Consider the following 20,001-nt stretch of genomic DNA (forward strand, 5'->3'; position numbering starts at 1 on the left):
GTGAGTTCTCCTTCAATGGAAGTCTTCAAACAGAGGCTGGACAGACATCTGACTGGGATGATTTAGCGAATCCTGCTTTGAGCAGGGGGTTGGACCAGATGGCCCAGGAAGTCCCTTCCAACTCTACGATTCTATGATTCTACGATTCTAACCCCTTTTTCCGTTCAATACATCATGCCATGCCACAGCCTGAAGGCTGCCTGTAAATCCACATGCTCAAATCAACTGTCTAAAATTCTTATTCACATCTACTGTGTCTATTCCAAAAAACTTAAAAGAAAATGTGATTAAAAGACCTCAAAAAAAGTTGGTAAAAACTTTAAAGAGAAAAGAAAAGGGAAAAATAAAAAAGTTGATAAAAACTTTAAAAAGAAAAGAAAAGGAGAATCACGGAGTTGGTACAACTTAATAAGCTCAGAAAAGAAAATCAAAAATCAAAAATTCCAACATTTCTGTCTGCTCTCAGATGCACGACACACACATACTTCCCCCTTTCTTGCTGGCGAATCTATACTCACTAAAGTCACTTATCTAAAAAACATGTAAAACATGTATCACACGCCAAAATTTCAGATACAGCTCAGTAGCTCAATTTCCTCAAAATTCCTACATTGCAGCTAACACTTTCTCAGAATACAAAGAAAAAGATGCACGAAACAGAGCATAAAAACAGATGTGACAGTGTGAAATACCAAAGACACGTCCCTGCAAAAAGGCAAAATGAGGAAATATGTAAAAATGCTTTTCTGCTCCAGGTCTACATTTAAAGCAGCAGTACATCACAAACATGAATAGACGTCCGGGAGAAATAGAAGCCCTCTTTATTATTTTATGACACGTACAAGCTGCTCTGGTAACCGACAACATCACACTGAGCGCTTAGGTGCCAGGGAGAATCACTCTTCACCCTGGGAAACGGGCCCTGTGATACCCCTCTAGGTTTTCACCATCCGTGTATGCACGGGACCCATGATAACCTATCCAGTGATCAGCCTGTGATATCTCTCCAACTTGACACCATCCGTGTGTGCATGGGACCCGTGACAACTCATCCAGAGAGATTCAACTTCCTGTTATTGGTTTCCCAGCAACCGCAAGCAAAAATCAGTCACAGTTCCACCAACCCTCTCCCAGATCTTGACAGACATGAAACACACACACAGCAAATAGCAGACACATTTGTTGATATCCCAGGGTTTGGATGATAGCGTGCACTTTTTACGCTACCTGGGAAAGCGGTGGTGACCACACTTGACTGGCAAGAAGTATAGACCCGGACTGGGCACAGGGGACATTCAGGTAAGATAAGATTTTCTTACCTTACTTATGGAGCTGTGCAGTCTCTGTCCTGTGAGCAAAGCCATGGCCGGCTCCTCTGTATCTCCAGTCAGCAGGGTCCCCATGCGTTTCATCCCCTCCCCGCGTGCAGGCACCAGATATTATGGAAATTTGGTTGGGATAAATCTATCCCTGTGTGCTGCGGCCATTCCCAATTAATCTGAATATTCTGAGCACTCAAAGAGTGACTCTGTACACGCATGGTTACAGGATAGCATTCCCTCAATACTCTGAAGGTTTATTGCACACACATGGTTTTATAATTCTGTATAGAAAGGAATGGTTAGTTAATTACCATATTGTCAAGCTTCAATGTTATTGGCTGTGTCAGTATATGGAATATATCATGATCAATGCATGACAAAAGGCTGGATAAGTTACTAAAGTGTAACTCTTGAAACCAGGACAAAGTTGAGACATCTACTCATCACTTTTGCACATCTGTTGTACTTCCTCTTTTCTTAGCCATGAAAAAATCCCTAAAAGCTGTCTGGTTCGTGGCAGCCATTTTAAAACAATGGATTATAGTACATATATTAGCTGTGAATATATATGAGCATATATGTAATTGAGATCTATATGAAATATATATATTTCCATCAAAGGGTAGTTCTACATTCAGCAGAAATTGTGGGACAAATTTTGCGGCCACTTTACCCATTTCCCGATGTGAAAGTGTAAAATCTGGGGCTAAAACAACATTTTGGTGGTAAAAATGTAATTATTTTTTCTTCACTGCCCAATGGTATAAAATTCGGTGACCCACCTGAGCATGATCAGCAGCTTTGTCTGTCAGCGCAGCTCTGACAGTTTGCATAGAATAGGGATATAGCTGCATTGCTATACAACCATTCAGCCTGCAAGAAATGATAGTCCCATAGTGGGACAAAGTAAAAAAGTAAAAAAAAGTTTTTAAATAGTTGTAAAAATGTTTTTTTTTAAAAAACTAAAAATAAATACTACATATATACTACATTCATATAACATACATACATACATACATACATACATACTACATACATACTACATATATACTACATTCATACAACATATATACATACTACACAATACATACATACTACATATATACTACATTCATACAACATACATACATACTACATACATACTACATATATACAACATACATACATACTACATACATACTTCATATATACTACATTCATACAACATACATACATACATACATGTAGTAAGTATGTAGTATGTATGTATGTATGTATGTTGTATGAATGTAGTATATATGTAGTATGCATGTAGTATGTATGTTGTATGAATGTAGTATATATGTAGTATGTATGTAGTATGTATGTATGTTGTGTGAATGTAGTATATATGTAGTATGAATGTAGTATGTATGTATGTTGTAAGAATGTAGTATGTATGTAGTATGTATGTATGTTGTATGAATGTAGTATATATGTAGTATGTATGTATGTTGTATGAATGTAGTATGTATGTAGTATGTATGTTTTTTTTTTTACATTCAACGCATTAGCCGGATAATGGGATTACTACTGTTCCATCACTGGCTAATGTGTCAATCACTGTCATTGTAGCAGGCATAGCCCGATGGGACGATGCCTGCACACACACACAACCCCCGGCAGGCCCGCACAGACCCCCGGCAGGCCCGCACAGACCCCCGGCAGCCCGCATAGACCCCCGGCAGCCCGCATAGACCCCCGGCAGGCCCATACAGACCCCCAGCAGGCCCGTACAGACCCCCGGCAGGCCCACACAGACCCCCGGCAGCCCGTACAGACCCCCGGCAGGCCTGCACAGACCCCTGGTGGCCCGCACAGACCCCTGGCAGCCCGCACAGACCCCCGGCAGGCCCACACAGACCCCTGGCAGGCCCGCACAGACCCCCGAGAGGCCCGTACAGACTCCACCCGCACACACAGGCACGCACAGTGTCCGCCCACGCACCGCCCAAACTCTTCCCCCCTCCCGAACTGGATGTGCAAGGAAAGAAAGGTTTTTTTCAAATTCCGATATTTGTGCCCCATTGACTTGCATGGGTTTCCGGTATCGGAATCGGCGATACCCGATACTTTTTGGGTATCGGTCCGATCCAATCCGATCTGATATTTCACGATATCGGATGGTATCGCTCAGCACTAGTCCCAGCCATACTACGTCTTGGAGGGAAATCCAGCACCTATTGTTGTGAGCCCCCTTGGTCTACAAAACACAACCCGGTCTTAGAATGGTGGACTAGGGTAGTAGTCAGCTGGGAGCAGTCGTGTGAGGGCTGCTGCCTAGGGGCTACTGTCTCTGCCATCTCTCTGCAAATTTCCCCTTCCTCTCCAGTGGTAGCTGCTGAGGTGCTGCAGGAGAGTAGGGGAAAGGCTCAACCCTGGCCGTTAGCCAACCCTGAGAGGCACAGACCTCGTAGTAGGAGGGGTTGGAGGGTGGTGTTTCCCTTGGTGAATTGTGGGGGTGTAAGTGTGGTGACACAGGGGGGCGCCTCTGTTGTCAGTTCCAGAGAGAGTTCACCATGTTGTGACAAACGAATGTGTGGCAATAAATGTTCAGGTCCAGACCTATGTGTGAACGAGCATGTATGGGTGGCCACCAAAAACATCCAGTGGAAGTGTGTTGTGGGGGTCTGGAATTCTCAGGTGATCGGGCCGTATCTGGTGTCGGCTATCCAGGGCCCGGGGACTTACCAGCTGGAGTTACCCACATACTTGCCCATACACCTCTCATTCCCCAGATCGGCGCTTTGGAGATGGGTGGTGCCTCCGGAACATGCATTGCCAATACCAGCGGTGCTCGTTTGTCACAAACCTGAAGTGCAGGTAGTTGCTGGGGTGAACTCTGGACCTGGGTGTCCCCGCTGTAGGTGGTTCCCTGATGAGGAGCGGTGTTGAGGGTCCAGAGGCCCCTCATTAAGGGGAGGGTACTGTCATGATCCATGCTGGATCATGAAAGAAAAAATGCACTAGTAACCTTTTTTTTTCTTGCACTGTGGTGGTTTCAGTTCTAGTTTTGCCCCCCGGTGGCCGTTAGGGTCATTGCACTTGATGTTTTCTTTGCTTTGCCTTTTGCCCCCGGTGTTCACTGGGATTATAGTAGCTTTTAGCCCCTGATCATTTGACCATTCCCTTTTCCTATATAGGGTCACATGGTCTATGAGCAGAGGTGGGTGACAGCGTCTTTTTGGGATTCCAACCACGGTGAAGGGAGCAGTTGGCTGAGGTGAAGCCAATGCAGAAACCTGGTGTTGAACTCTGGGTGTCCGCAGCAGAGTGAGATGGTGAAGGGGGCAGCTGGCTCTGAGGTGTTGAGCCACTGCGAAAAGTTAATCCGGTGATGCACTCTGCTGCCTGGTGCTGCAGCAGAGCAAGATAAGTCTTTTTGTGTTTCCCCTTTTTGTATTTTTCCCTGGTTTGTATTAGTACAGCGGTGGGGTCAGTGCCTGCACCACCCAGCTCCCTAGCAAGGGATAGGTCTAGGGTGTGCTAGGGTGACAGGTTTCCTGATCGGCGCCCGGTGCAGAACAGGCCAAGGGAATGTTACGAGTGTGAGGGACACTGACTCAGGGGAGTGCAGAAGGTCTCCACGTCCCCGTTCCCTATCACAGGGCCCACCGTTGTAACTTTGCCCCTTTCCCCGTGTCTTGCTGTTTTAGTTACACATGCCGTGTCTTGTCGTTTTAGTTACCGGCCTACTGGTCATGTCACACAGGACAGGTCCACATGACAAAAACAATCAAAATACAAGTGCTTCTCACTAAATTAGAATATCATCAAAATGTTGATTTATTTCAATTCTTCAATATAAAAAGTGAAACTCATAATATAATATATAATTAATATATATAACTAATATATAAAGCTCAATGTGTATGTATGTATTTATGTCCGGGATTGACATCCGCACCGTCGCAGCTACAGCCACAAAATTTGGCACAGTCACACGTCTGGACCCCGAGAGCATCACAGGCTAAGTTGTGAGGTGAAATTTTAACCCTGCGCGTTCCAATTCACCAAACAATTTTGCCCCTAGGTACATAATGGGGAAAAAGTGTATGTATGTATGTGTGTGTGTCCGGGATTGGCATCTGCACCGTCATAGCTACAGCCACAAAATTTTGCACAGTCATACATCTGGACCCCGAGAGCATCATAGGCTTTGTTGTGAGGTGAAATTTTAACCCTGCACGTTCCAATTCACCAAACAATTTTGCCCTTATCTACATAATGGGGAAAAAGTGAAAGGAAAACTGTTGGAGGCAAATTGACAGCTGCCAGATGTGAATAAGGGGGACTAAAAGAATGAGAGCAATGGCGCCAAAGAGTAAATACCGTACAGTTGCTAAGGTGGGGCCCTGACATGGGATATTCACCACACACGGGGATATGAACACACACACAAAATGCGCCACACACTACCATGTGCTTCAACACATATACCACCCTCAGCACACATTTCACCACACATACACCAACCTCACCACATAAAAGTCGAAACACAAAAGTCGCCACTCAAAACTCGCCACGCTGCCCCAGAGCTGTCTAAAAGATGAAAAATGAGCTGTGATTGGTTGCTATCAGCAACAATTTTCTTTGTAGGCAGTTGTAGTAACTGAGGCCTATCATTCTTATCATTTTTATGGTGTTATCATCCTTCTGCAAAGCTGGAAATAACACAATTTATTACCGTGCCAACACAGACCACCCTCTGACACAGACTGCAGGGGGAGCCAAGTATCACACCGGATAAGATTAGATACACGGCTCAGCAGACAGTATCACACAGGATAGGATTAGTTACACAGCTGAGCAGTCAGTAACACACATGATAGTATTAGGTACACAGCTCAGCAGTCAGTATCACACAGGATAGGGTATGATACATGACTCAGCAGACGGTATCACAAAGGATAGGATTAGATACACAGCTCAGCAGTCAGTATCACACAGGAGAGGATTAGACACGTGGCTCAGCAGTCAGTATCACACAGGATAGGATTACATACACAGCTCAGCAGTCAGTATCACACAGGATAGGATTAGATACACAGCTCAGCAGTCAGTATCACACAGGATAGGAATAGATACACGGCTCAGCAGACAGTAACACACAGGATAGGATTAGATACACAGCTCAGCACACAGTATCACAAAGAATAGTATTAAATGCACGGCTCAGCAGACAGTATCACACAGAAAAGGATTAGATACATGGCTCAGCAGTCAGTATCACACAGGATAGGATTAGATACATGGCTGAGCGGTCAGTATTACACAGGATGGGGTTAGATACACGGCTCAGCAGACGGTATCACACAGGATAGGTTAAGATACACTGCTCAGCAGTCAGTATCACACAGGATAGGATTAGTTACACAGCTGAGCAGTCAGTAACACACATGATAGTATTAGGTACACAGCTCAGCAGTCAGTATCACACAGGATAGGGTATGATACACGACTCAGCAGACGGTATCACAAAGGATAGGATTAGATACACAGCTCAGCAGTCAGTATCACACAGGAGAGGATTAGACACGTGGCTCAGCAGTCAGTATCACACAGGATAGGATTACATACACAGCTCAGCAGTCAGTATCACACAGGATAGGATTAGATACACAGCTCAGCAGTCAGTATCACACAGGATAGGAATAGATACACGGCTCAGCAGACAGTAACACACAGGATAGGATTAGATACACAGCTCAGCACACAGTATCACAAAGAATAGTATTAAATGCACGGCTCAGCAGACAGTATCACACATAAAAGGATTAGATACATGGCTCAGCAGTCAGTATCACACAGGATAGGATTAGATACATGGCTGAGCGGTCAGTATTACACAGGATGGGGTTAGATACACGGCTCAGCAGACGGTATCACACAGGATAGGTTAAGATACACTGCTCAGCAGTCAGTATCACACAGGATAGGATTAGATACACGTCTGAGCAGACAATAAAACATGATAGGGTTAGATACACAGCTCAGCAGACATTATCACACAAGATAGGGTTAGATACACAGATACACCTGTTGATTGGCTCTTGAATGAGTTGAAAATAAAATACTAACAATACTTGGGTATTCATTTAGTTAATTTGTGTTGCAATTCTGTAGTGTTGAATATATGATGTGAAATGTTTTTATGGGCAATATAATCATTGTAATTTGTTTTAACTAAACACAGTTGGTTACTATGCCCAGGCAATGCCGGGCTCTTCAGCTAGCATTATATAAAGTCATTACAGAGTGATCTATTTCAAGTGTTTATTTCTGCTAGGCTGGTTTCATACTTGCGTTCAGCAGGGCTGCGGATGGCAGCCTACTTTCTCCTTTCTTCCTCTGTGAAGCTCCGCCCACTCTCCGCCTACTGCTGCATGCGTCCTGCTTTTCCCTGCGTACCTATCTTTAACATTGGGTACACAGAGACATGCATTGTATGCGGATGTGTCCGCATGGGACAATTTGACGTGTGCGGAGAAGGCACGAAAACGCAAATTAGGCAGAGCGTGGATAGAGCTTCAGAAAGAAAGGAGGAAGTAGGCTGCCATCCGCAGCCTTCCTGAACGCAAGTATGAAACCAGCCTTATTGTTGATGATTTTGGCTTACAGCCAATGAAAACCCAAAGTCATTATCTCAGTAAATTTGAAGACTTTATAACAGCAGCTTGAAAAATTATTTTAAAAGCTGAAATGTTGGCCTACTGAAATGTATATTCAGTAAATGCACTCAATACTTTGTCGGGGCTCTTTTTGCATCAATTACTGCATCAATGTGACGTGGTATGGAGACTATCAGCCTGTGGCACTGCTGAGGTGTTATGGAAGCCCAGGTTGCTTTGATAGCAGTCTTCAGCTCGCCTGCATTGTTGGGCCTGGTGTCTCTCATCTTCCTCTTGACAATACCCCTTAAATTCTCTATGAGTTTAAGGTCAGGTGAGTTTGCTGGCTAATCAAGCACAGTGATACTTTTGTTTTCAAACCTGGTATTGGTACTTTGGCAGTGTGGAAAGGTGCCAAGTCCTGCCGGAGAGTGAAATTTCCATCTCTAAAAAGCTTTTCGGAAGCCTGATGTGCTCTAAAATAATATAATAAATAAAATAAAATAATATATACCAAAATAATATAATAGATAATTTGCTAATAAACTCAAAAAAACTAAAACCCCATACCAAATTATTAATTACAAAGTCAACTCAACTTTTTTGTGGTTGTCTTTGGGACCTTTTGGGAACATGGGCACACAAAAGAATTCCCTGAAACTTTTTGGGCAATCCTATTTTCTAATCTTCCTCCGGTGGAATTATGGAGGCTATGCTTACTTGTGCAAAAAAGACAAATACTTACATTCTAATCGATTTTTTTCAAGTTCAGATATTCCCATGTTGACCTTAGATATTCAATGATATTTTAAGTTCACCTTTACCTTGAAAAGTGAGTCACCATTGATTTTATCTAGCTAACTTCCATATTTTTTTACTCAATAGTTTATAATTAATTTGTGATAGTAGTGGAAATCATTCTATGCAAACATTACAGTCATTAGTTTGACCCTTCATTTTATTATGTGAATGTGAAAGGTCAGTAGTTTACATAGTTTGCCATGCATCTAAATGTATTCATTTTTGAGTATGCATCAGTGACTACGCTTAAAAGCTTTAACAGCACTATATTCCTAACTTAACCTTCCTGACTTTGACCTGCAGTTTAAATGAGTGACTGATATTGTTGCATGATCTTTAATAATATTCTTTTGTGATACTTTCCTTAAAAATTAATGAAATACAAGTTTGTAAAAGAACTAAAATCATTCTTACGTTTTACATATGACATCTTGTCTTCGGAAATCTAATTAAAATTTCCTATTTTATCCCTTAGGTGGAAGATTACTCTACTGAGATATGCTCTTAATTAATGTACAGAGCCTTAAGTCCCACCTCTCAGCACTAATGATTGACACCCAAGGATACATAAATTACACTAATTGAGATTTACATTCACGCAGCCTGTTTAAACCTAGGCCATCAGAGAAGGTGAGTGAACAGAACAGTTTTTCCTTTGAGAGCTAGAAAACTGGTAATTGGTATAATTCATTTGTAGCACTATCTAATAGAGCAATGTACCTGTTGATTTCAAGTTTTCAGTAAACCAGGTGTTTTTAACCTTGGTATAGTATAAAGTTACTTTTCTCATTCGATGTTAAAAATTGGAAGGTAGATTTTGATTTTAAACGAGTCTAAGATTTTCTGTCAATGGTATCACAAAATATATCAAAAAATGGCATATTGCAGTCCAAGGCTACATACTCCAAAAATACCAAGCACAACAAAATGCTATTCTATAGTTCTGCTCATCGTTAGTGGCACCCATGAAGTTCAAGCACATAATATGAAATCTTTCCTGAAAAAAATGAATCAAATGAAACAGTCTTTTGTATAGAGCACTTGTGTTAAGTACAAAAGAGCAAATCATTAACAATCATTTAAAACAAGATACAATGGGAGGGTAAATTAGAAAAGCCTAATGCTTGCTGTGACACTGGTATTGGCACCCTCTACATTAAATTAGTATGGAAACACATTTTGACTCACCTGTTATAAATTACAAATGAGATTCACTTGTAATTAATTGACAGTGCCCATGTGGCATGAATTAGCCAATGAATGATGACTTCAGTGTTTTAAAAAGGCATATGGTAGACCATGTTCCTTTGTCACAATGTTGAAGACAAAGGAGCTGTCTGAGGACATCAGAACTGCTATTATTAGCAATCACAAGACTTATACACCAAGGGTGTAAGGTCATCTCCATAGACCTTGGTGTTCCAGTTTAAACAGTGCGCAATGTTATTAAGAAGTTTGCCAAGCATGTAACCATCAAGGAACTCCCTGGATGTGGTGGATAGAGGAAATTTGACAAGAGTTGTCATCAAAGATTGGTCCGAATGGTGGAAAAATGCCACATCAAACAGATCATGGGTCTTCCAGCAAGACAATGACCCAAAGCATGCATCCAAAGTACACAAGAATGGTAGAAAAAGAAAAAATGGACTGTTTTAAAATGGCTATCAAAGAGTATTAAACTCAGTCCTAATAAAAATCTTTGGGGTGAGCTGAAATCTGCCATTGAGAAAAAGAACCCTGCAAACATTCAAGAGCTTGAACAAACTGCAAAGGAAGAGTGGGTGAAAATACCAGCAGAAAAGTGCAAGAAGCTTGGAGATGGCTACAAGAAACATTTGGAGGCTATTATCAATACCAAAGGGTGTGCAACCATGCATTAATTAGGGGTTCCTTTATTGCACCACATTCGGTTTATTCTGTTTCTTCTTTGAAACTGCAACATGTACAGTAAGTTGAAAAACAATGTTTTATTGTGGTATTACTTTGGGCCACTAGTGAATAAATCCTGAGGATGTAACTTTGTTACAGTTACATTTATCTTTAAAGATATTGTACCGTCTATGACAGAAATGAAAGGGTGTCAATAATGGTGAGCAGCATGGTTATAGCAGCCAAAATGGAAGCATGAAACCGTACCGATAATTTAAAGAACCAGGGAAAGCCATACAGGGTCAGCGGTATCCAGATATTGGTTTATTATAATAGCTATGTATGACTTTTTCCAGAAGTTATGTCCTCTGTGATATGTGAAAACTGATTGATAAGAGACAACACCTGCCAGATCAAGATCAGCCCTCAATGTCCCCTATTGTTATTGTAAAATCTTGGTGTCAAAATGATTTATCATAAAAGGTGCCCTTTTGTAATTTATAATAGTTTTTATACAACTGGATAAAAAATATTAACCACACTTCAAGAATATTATCTATATACTTCATTACACTGGACACGAAGGACTAAAAATGTGATTCATAAATAAAATGTAAATCAAATTCATTGATTGATAAAATCAACAATTCACAATACCAATAGGCTATTAATGCATCTGTTCCAGATTAAGATCATATTTCATCATTTAACTTCATTAGAGAGTAAGACAAAAACCATCATTCCTCCAGACCAGTAAGAGATGTAGGCCAAGTTCACACACCCTTATTTCTGTTCTCAGTCCTGTCCATAAAAAATCTGACAGCACTTTTTTAAGTCTATATAGAGAGGATTGGCATTAGGTTCTGGCACTCTGCACCTTAGCCTTAGGTGTTTGTAATTGCAGCAGGATCCTACCCCTCCACAGAGATATAGACTTCAGTCCAAGAGAGGATTCACATTAGATTCCCAGAGAGATGTAGACTGTCTAAGAGAGGATTGGCATTAGGTCCTGGCAAACGAGAATTGCCTTAACATGGCTACCAGGTACGTATGAATTGGTCAATTTATGTGCTAAGTAAAGTTGAGCGACTTTTGGTTTTTTAGGGTCGCGTTTCGTTTCGTGAAACCCGACTTTTCCAAAAGTCGGGTCGAGCAAGATCGTCCGATTATAGGGAAAAGTCGGGGTCGTCCCGAAACACGAAACCCAATGTAAGTCAATGGGGAATAAAAGTCGGCAGTGAGAGGAGGACAGGAAACACACCAACAGTGCCCATTTGAATGCCAAAAGCATCAATTCTTCTTACTTAAGCTTGTCAACCTTAATTAACTTCATAATACAAGTTACGCACTGAAAAATGGGGGTTATTTGGCTACAGACTGTGGGGGGGGGAGGGCTGGCTCCAGGTTTTCATGTGCCCTGGGCGAAAGAGCGCCCCTTTAACACATACCACAACTCATCATGCTCCGATACGGCAGAGAAATAGCGGTATAGTACAATGAAAAATACCTCACTTTTTACATCTCATGACGAGGCCCATCTATTTCTCCATACAGAATCATTGGTCCCATATAATGTTTGAAACAGTATATGATGAGCTCCACTTAATGCTACAGTATATGTTGGTCCCCATGGATGAAGCTCTACTGTCTTATGGGCCCAAATAATGCTCCAAACATAATGGGCCCCATTTCTAATGCTCTAGTGTATAATGGGCCCTGTAAATGCTGATCCAGTGTCTGATGTCCACCTTTGGAATGTTCCAGTGTATGGTGGGCCCCATCTATCATTCTCAGACGGTGTTAGGCCCAGTATGGATTGCACGTGATTGCACAAAGGTTAGAAAGGGTACCGTATCCCCAGATAACATGTATGGATAGCGTACACATTCAAAATATATGTCTCAGGAGGCAGGCTCAGACGGTGTTAGGCCCAGTATGGATTGCACGTGATTGCACAAAGGTTAGAAAGGGTACCGTATCCCCAGATAACATGTATGGATAGCGTACACATTCAAAATATATATCTCAGGAGGCAGGCTCAGACGGTGTTAGGCCCAGTATGGATTGCACGTGATTGCACAAAGGTTAGAAAGGGTACCGTATCCCCAGATAACATGTATGGATAGTGTACACATTCAAAATATATGTCTCAGGAGGCAGGCTCAGACGGTGTTAGGCCCAGTATGGATTGCACATGATTGCACAAAGGTTAGAAAGGGTACCGTATCCCCAGATAACATGTATGGATAGCGTACACATTCAAAATATATGTCTCAGGAGGCAGGCTCAGACGGTGTTAGGCCCAGTATGGATTGCACGTGATTGCACAAAGGTTAGAAAGGGTACCGTATCCCCGGATAACATGTATGGATAGCGTACACATTCAAAAAATATGTCTCAGGAGGCAGGCTCAGACGGTGTTAGGCCCAGTATGGATTGCACGTGATTGCACAAAGGTTAGAAAGGGTACCGTATCCCCAGATAACATGTATGGATAGCGTACACATTCAAAATATATATCTCAGGAGGCAGGCTCAGACGGTGTTAGGCCCAGTATGGATTGCACGTGATTGCACAAAGGTTAGAAAGGGTACCGTATCCCCAGATAACATGTATGGATAGTGTACACATTCAAAATATATGTCTCAGGAGGCAGGCTCAGACGGTGTTAGGCCCAGTATGGATTGCACATGATTGCACAAAGGTTAGAAAGGGTACCGTATCCCCAGATAACATGTATGGATAGCGTACACATTCAAAATATATGTCTCAGGAGGCAGGCTCAGACGGTGTTAGGCCCAGTATGGATTGCACGTGATTGCACAAAGGTTAGAAAGGGTACCGTATCCCCGGATAACATGTATGGATAGCGTACACATTCAAAAAATATGTCTCAGGAGGCAGGCTCAGACGGTGTTAGGCCCAGTATGGATTGCACGTGATTGCACAAAGGTTAGAAAGGGTACCGTATCCCCGGATAACATGTATGGATAGCGTACACATTCAAAATATATGTCTCAGGAGGCAGGCTCAGACGGTGTGAGGCCCAGTATGGATTGCACGTGATTGCACAAAGGTTAGAAAGGGTACCGTATCCCCGGATAACATGTATGGATAGCGTACACATTCAAAATATATGTCTCAGGAGGCAGGCTCAGACGGTGTTAGGCCCAGTATGGATTGCACGTGATTGCACAAAGGTTAGAAAGGGTACCGCATCCCCAGATAACATGTATGGATAGCGTACACATTCAAAATATATTTCTATACATCAGGAGGCAGGCTCAGACGGTGTTAGGCCCAGTATGGATTGCACGTGATTGCACAAAGGTTAGAAAGGGTACCGTATCCCCGGATAACATGTATGGATAGCGTACACATTCAAAATATATGTCTCAGGAGGCAGGCTCAGACGGTGTTAGGCCCAGTATGGATTGCACGTGATTGCACAAAGGTTAGAAAGGGTACCGTATCCCCAGATAACATGTATGGATAGCGTACACATTCAAAATATATGTCTCAGGAGGCAGGCTCAGATGGTGTTAGGCCCAGTATGGATTGCACGTGATTGCACAAAGGTTAGAAAGGGTACCGTATCCCCGGATGACATGTATGGATAGCGTACACATTCAAAATATATGTCTCAGGAGGCAGGCTCAGACGGTGTTAGGCCCAGTATGGATTGCACGTGATTGCACAAAGGTTAGAAAGGGTACCGTATCCCCGGATAACATGTTTGGATAGCGTACACATTCAAAATATATGTCTATACATCAGGAGGCAGGCTCAGACGGTGTCAGGCACAGTATGGATTTGACGGCCCAGATTACACAGCGGAGGAGCAGGGAGAGGTAAAGATTGCAAATGCTGGGGCCCTGCCCAAGCAAGGGGGGCCCACTCGTGGGCGTCGGTACTGGCACTGGGCCCCTCATAGTACAGTGATGTGTCTGACGGCGGGTGTGCACCACCACCGTCAGAGACACTTGATTACACTATGAGGGACCCTGTGCCAGTGCCCGCGCCCAAGAGTCGGCCAACCCACCTGTCCAGGGCAGCGGCACTCGAACGGTGTCGTGCGCTAGGTGGTGACCCCGGCCATGGGGGGGAGGCAGCACAGTTAGGGAGTTTTAGAAAGTGGCATACGTTGATGTTGGACATTCAGCTGATGCAAAAGGCGAAATAGGTGAAGTACCAGGAAGAGGTGGACCAAAGCAAGCCATTTTTCTGTCACCCTATGTGTCATCAGGGGAAGGTGGGACAAAATCCTTGGAAACCCATGCGTGGTTCATTTTAATGAAGGTTAGATCATCCACATTTTGGGTTGACAGACGGGTCCTTTTTTCTGTCAGGATTGATCCAGCTGCACTGAAGACTCTTTCCAATAGCACACTTGCAGCTGGGCAAGCGAGCTCCTGTAAGGCATATTGTGCCAATTCAGGCCAGGTGTCCAGTTTAGCGGCCCAATAGTCAAAGGGGAATGACCTGTGTGGGAGAACATCGATATGGGAGGAAAAGTAGTTTGTAACCATAGTTGACAACTGCTGTCTCCTGTCACTTTCCATCGATGCAGTATTACCAGTTGTGTGAGCGGTATTTGAAAAATCAGTCCACAACATTGTCATGAAACCCCTGTCTCCAACGCCACTTCTGCTTTGTGCACCACGAACACCTCTGCCAAGGTGCCCCCGGCCCGTACGGCTCGTGTGAGAACCATCACCGCTGCTGTGTGCTGGGAATGCCTCAAGCAACCGATTTACCAGAGTTGCTTGTTTATTAGCCAATATTAGGTCAAGGTTCTCCTGTGGCATGATGTTTTGTAATTTGCCTTTATAGCGTGGATCCAGGATGCTGGCCAACCAGTAGTCGTCATCGTTCATCATTTTGGCAATGCGGGGGTCCCTTTTTAGGATCCGCAAGGCATAATCTGACATGTGGGCCAATGTTCCCGGTGTCAATGATGCACTGCGAGTGCTGGGTGGAGGAGCACTTTCTGGCAAATCCACATCCCTCCAGTCACGCACAAGCCCTGTACCAGACCTTGCCACGCCAACATTTTCACTTGCCCCACGAGATGCATCCTCCTCCCCTAAGTAATCATCCCCATCATCATCCTCCTCCTCCTCTTCTTCCTCCACCTCGTCCAGGAGAGGTCCATGAGCAGACAATGGCTGAATGTCATCAAGGATTCCCTCCTCCTCTTCCTCCTCATCAACAATGGCTGCAGACGCCTGCTCCTTAAGGTGCGTCAAAGTTTGCATGAGCAGACGCATAAGTGGGATGCTCATGCTTAGGATGGCGTCGTCTGCGCTTACCAGCCGTGTGCATTCCTCAAAACACTGAAGGACTTTACAAAGGTCTTTCAGCTTCGACCACTGCACATCTGTCAACTCCATGTCTGCTCTCAAAGTGCCTGGCCGTGTATCCTCCCACAAATGCATTATGGCCTGCCTCTACTCGCACAGCCGCTCCACCATGTGCAGGGTGGAGTTCCACCTTGTTGCAATGTCGATAATGAGGCGGTGGTTGGGAAGGTGGAGCAATCGCTGCAGCTTCTGCATACGAACGGAGTGTACAGGCGACCGGCGGATGTGCGCGCACAGTCTTCGCACCTTCTGGAGCAGGGCTGTTAACTCCGGATAATTTTTGAGGAAGCACTGCACCACCAGGTTCAAGGTGTGAGCCAAGCAAGGTATGTGGCTGAGTTTTGAAAGGGCTATGGCTGCCACAAAATTACGACCGTTATCACTAACTACCTTGCCTGCCTCAAGATGTACACTGCCCAGCCATGACTCAGTTTGTCGCTTCAAGTACTCGGCCAGCACCTCGGCGGTGTGTCTGTCGCCCAAACACATCATCTGCAACACAGCCTGCTGACGTTTTCCACTAGCTGCTCGATAGGGGGACACATCGTGTGCAACAGTGGCAGCTGCAGATGGAGTGCTCATACGACTGCGCTCTGTGGACGAGCTTTCGCTTCTGGAGGAGGAGGAGGAGGAGGAGGGTTGAACGCCTACAGCCAACTGTTTCCTATACCGTGGGCTAGGCAGCACTGTCCCACCACCGCTGTCCCCTGTGGACCCTGCATCCACCACATTAACCCAGTGCGCAGTGATGGACACGTAACGGCCCTGGCCATGCCGACTGGACCATGCATCAGTTGTGAGGGCACCTTTCCGCTCACTGACTGCTTGAGTGCATGGACAATGCGGTCTTTCACATGATGGTGGAGGGCTGGGATGGCTTTGCGAGAGAAGAAGTGGCGACTGGGTAGGTCATAGCGTGGTACTGCATAGGCCATGAGTTCGCGGAAAGCTGTGCTTTCCACCAACCGAAAGGGCATCATCTCAAACGAGATTAGTTTGGCAATGTGGGCGTTCAAACCCAGTGTACGCGGATGAGAGACTGAGTACTTTCTTGACCTACTCATAGTGTCTGGGAGGGTGAACTGGACTTGAGAGCTGCATATGGTGGAAGTAGCGGTGGACAGGGTGGACTGAGAGAGGGTTGATGATGGTGATGGAGTTGGTGTTCTTTCTGATGGCCTAGAATCAGTCTTTCGTTGATATAACAGTGGGATTCCCTGACTGCTGTGGTCTTGCAACGACACCTCAACATTTGCTGCTGTGCTAACCGGTGGGCTTACAGTGGGGGAAACAATGTAGCGTTGCTGACTACCTTCGTTGTGATCAGTTGCACATGTGGCACTTGAGGTTTGGTGTTGTGTCCACGCTTGCAAGTGCATGCTGGTTAAATGTCTAAGCATGCAACTGGTATTCAAATTTTTCAGATTTTTCCCTCGGCTAAAGGTCTTTGCGCACTTCTTACAGATAACCTTGGCCTGATCATGAGGATTTTGTTCAAAAAAGTGCCACACTGCACTCTTCCTACTTTGGCAGACATTTTGCGGCCTAGCACGCTGTGATCTTTTGACCCTCTGGACAAGCTGTCCAGCAACTCTTTTGATGTTTGGAACCTGTCTTTGGAGTGCTCCGGGCCTGCCAGATAACAGCTGTTGCGATGTCGATGTCTGCTGTGGATGCTCCTCATCTGAGCTATTGGAAGCAGCACCCTCTTCCCCCAATGGATGCAAATCTGGGTCAACAACTGGGTCATCCATCACTTCCTCTTCTATGTCATGTGCACCTTCCTCTGTGTCACCGTGTATGGTGGTATAGTGTGCGGGAAGGGGCACCTGAGTCTCATCAGGGTCAGAATCTGGCTCTGTACACTGCGAGGACACTGTAGTGCTCTGAGTGAATGTACCAGCAGAATCATCCATCAGCGGCTGTGCATCAGTGCACTCCATGTCAGATTCATCTTGGCCTGGGTAATTCACCATTTCACTTGATAATCCAGGCATGGTATGTGAAAACAGCTCCATGGAGTAATCAGTAGTATGGCCTGCGTCATCCTTCAATCTTGGTTGGGGTGAAGGACACAAGGAAAGGTGTGGTTCATGAACATGAGCCTCCAATGACGACTCAGTGCTTTTACTTTTTACAACTGAAGAAGAGGAGGCGATAGAGCTGGAGGCTGAGTCAGCAATGTAAGACAAAACTTTTTCCTGATGCTCTGCCTTTAAAAGCGGTTTGACAACTCCTAGAAAACTAAGCATTCGAGGCCTTATGTAGCCAGACGATGACGCAGGGTCAGCACCTCCTGCATTCGGTCCTATTTTGCTCTTGCCACTACCATCAGATCCACCACCAACACCATCATTACCAGCTGCCAACCCCCGCCCAATTCCACGGCCTCTTCCACCAGCCTTCCTCATTTTTGGTAGAAATGTAGACAAAATCCAACAAACTATATAGTAATGTAAAACAAGGTACAAGGTGTCTATAGGACAGGGGAGATTTTGAATTTCTGCAGACACTTGTGGACACTGGACACTTTTGGATTGTGTGAGGCCCACTGATATCTGAGCGCTATGTGACAGGCTCGATGGCACAGCTGTGACCAAAGTGACTAGAGGATAAGGGAGATTTTGAATCTCTGCACACACTTTTGGACACTGGATGGACACTTTTGGATTGTGTGAGGCCCACTGATATCTGAGCGCTATGTGACAGGCTCGATGGCACAGCTGTGACCAAAGTGACTAGAGGATAAGGGAGATTTTGAATCTCTGCACACACTTTTGGACACTGGATGGACACTTTTGGATTGTGTGAGGCCCAATGAATATCTGAGCGCTATGTGACAGGCTCGATGGCACAGCTGTGACAAAAATGACTAGAGGATAAGGGAGATTTTGAATCTCTGCACACACTTTTGGACACTGGATGGACTGGACACTTTTGGATTGTGTGAGGCCCACTGATATCTGAGCGCTATGTGACAGGCTCGATGGCACAGCTGTGACCAAAGTGACTAGAGGATAAGGGAGATATTGAATCTCTGCACACACTTTTGGACACTGGATGGACACTTTTGGATTGTGTGAGGCCCACTGATATCTGAGCGCTATGTGACAGGCTCGATGGCACAGCTGTGACCAAAGTGACTAGAGGATAAGGGAGATTTTGAATCTCTGCACACACTTTTGGACACTGGATGGACACTTTTGGATTGTGTGAGGCCCACTGATATCTGAGCGCTATGTGACAGGCTCGATGGCACAGCTGTGACCAAAGTGACTAGAGGATAAGGGAGATATTGAATCTCTGCACACACTTTTGGACACTGGATGGACACTTTTGGATTGTGTGAAGCCCACTGATATCTGAGCGCTATGTGACAGGCTCGATGGCACAGCTGTGACCAAAGTGACTAGAGGATAAGGGAGATTTTGAATCTCTGCACACACTTTTGGACACTGGATGGACACTTTTGGATTGTGTGAGGCCCACTGATATCTGAGCGCTATGTGACAGGCTCGATGGCACAGCTGTGACCAAAGTGACTAGAGGATAAGGGAGATTTTGAATCTCTGCACACACTTTTGGACACTGGATGGACACTTTTGGATTGTGTGAGGCCCACTGATATCTGAGCGCTATGTGACAGGCTCGATGGCACAGCTGTGACCAAAGTGACTAGAGGATAAGGGAGCTTTTGAATCTCTGGACACACTTTTGGACACTGGATGGACACTTTTGGATTGTGTGAGGCCCACTGATATCTGAGCGCTATGTGACAGGCTCGGTGGCACAGCTGTGACCAAAGTGACTAGAGGATAAGGGAGATTTTGAATCTCTGCACACACTTTTGGACACTGGACACTTTTGGATTGTGTGAGGCCCAATGAATATCTGAGCGCTATGTGACAGGCTCGATGGCACAGCTGTGACAAAAGTGACTAGAGGATAAGGGAGATTGGATTGCTTTTAAAAAAGCAGTTTGCGGAGCAGTGGGTAAACAGCAATGCAGGAATGTCA

General features: G+C 44.6%; 1 long non-coding RNA gene across 1 annotated transcript in view; it reads left to right on the plus strand.

Annotated features, from left to right (window-relative positions):
• The window catches only part of LOC141092017 (uncharacterized), a 1,925,499-nt gene that overhangs the window by 1,753,376 nt on the left and 152,122 nt on the right, over positions 1–20,001 (plus strand). The window contains exon 7 of the long non-coding RNA XR_012232651.1: positions 9,228–9,382. This is a non-coding gene — a long non-coding RNA (uncharacterized lncRNA). The remainder of the gene's footprint in view (positions 1–9,227; positions 9,383–20,001) is intronic.

Source organism: Dendrobates tinctorius, unplaced genomic scaffold (genome assembly GCF_039654945.1).
Source record: "Dendrobates tinctorius isolate UK_male_01 unplaced genomic scaffold, ASM3965494v1 ptg000008l, whole genome shotgun sequence".
NCBI lineage: Eukaryota > Metazoa > Chordata > Amphibia > Anura > Dendrobatidae > Dendrobates > Dendrobates tinctorius.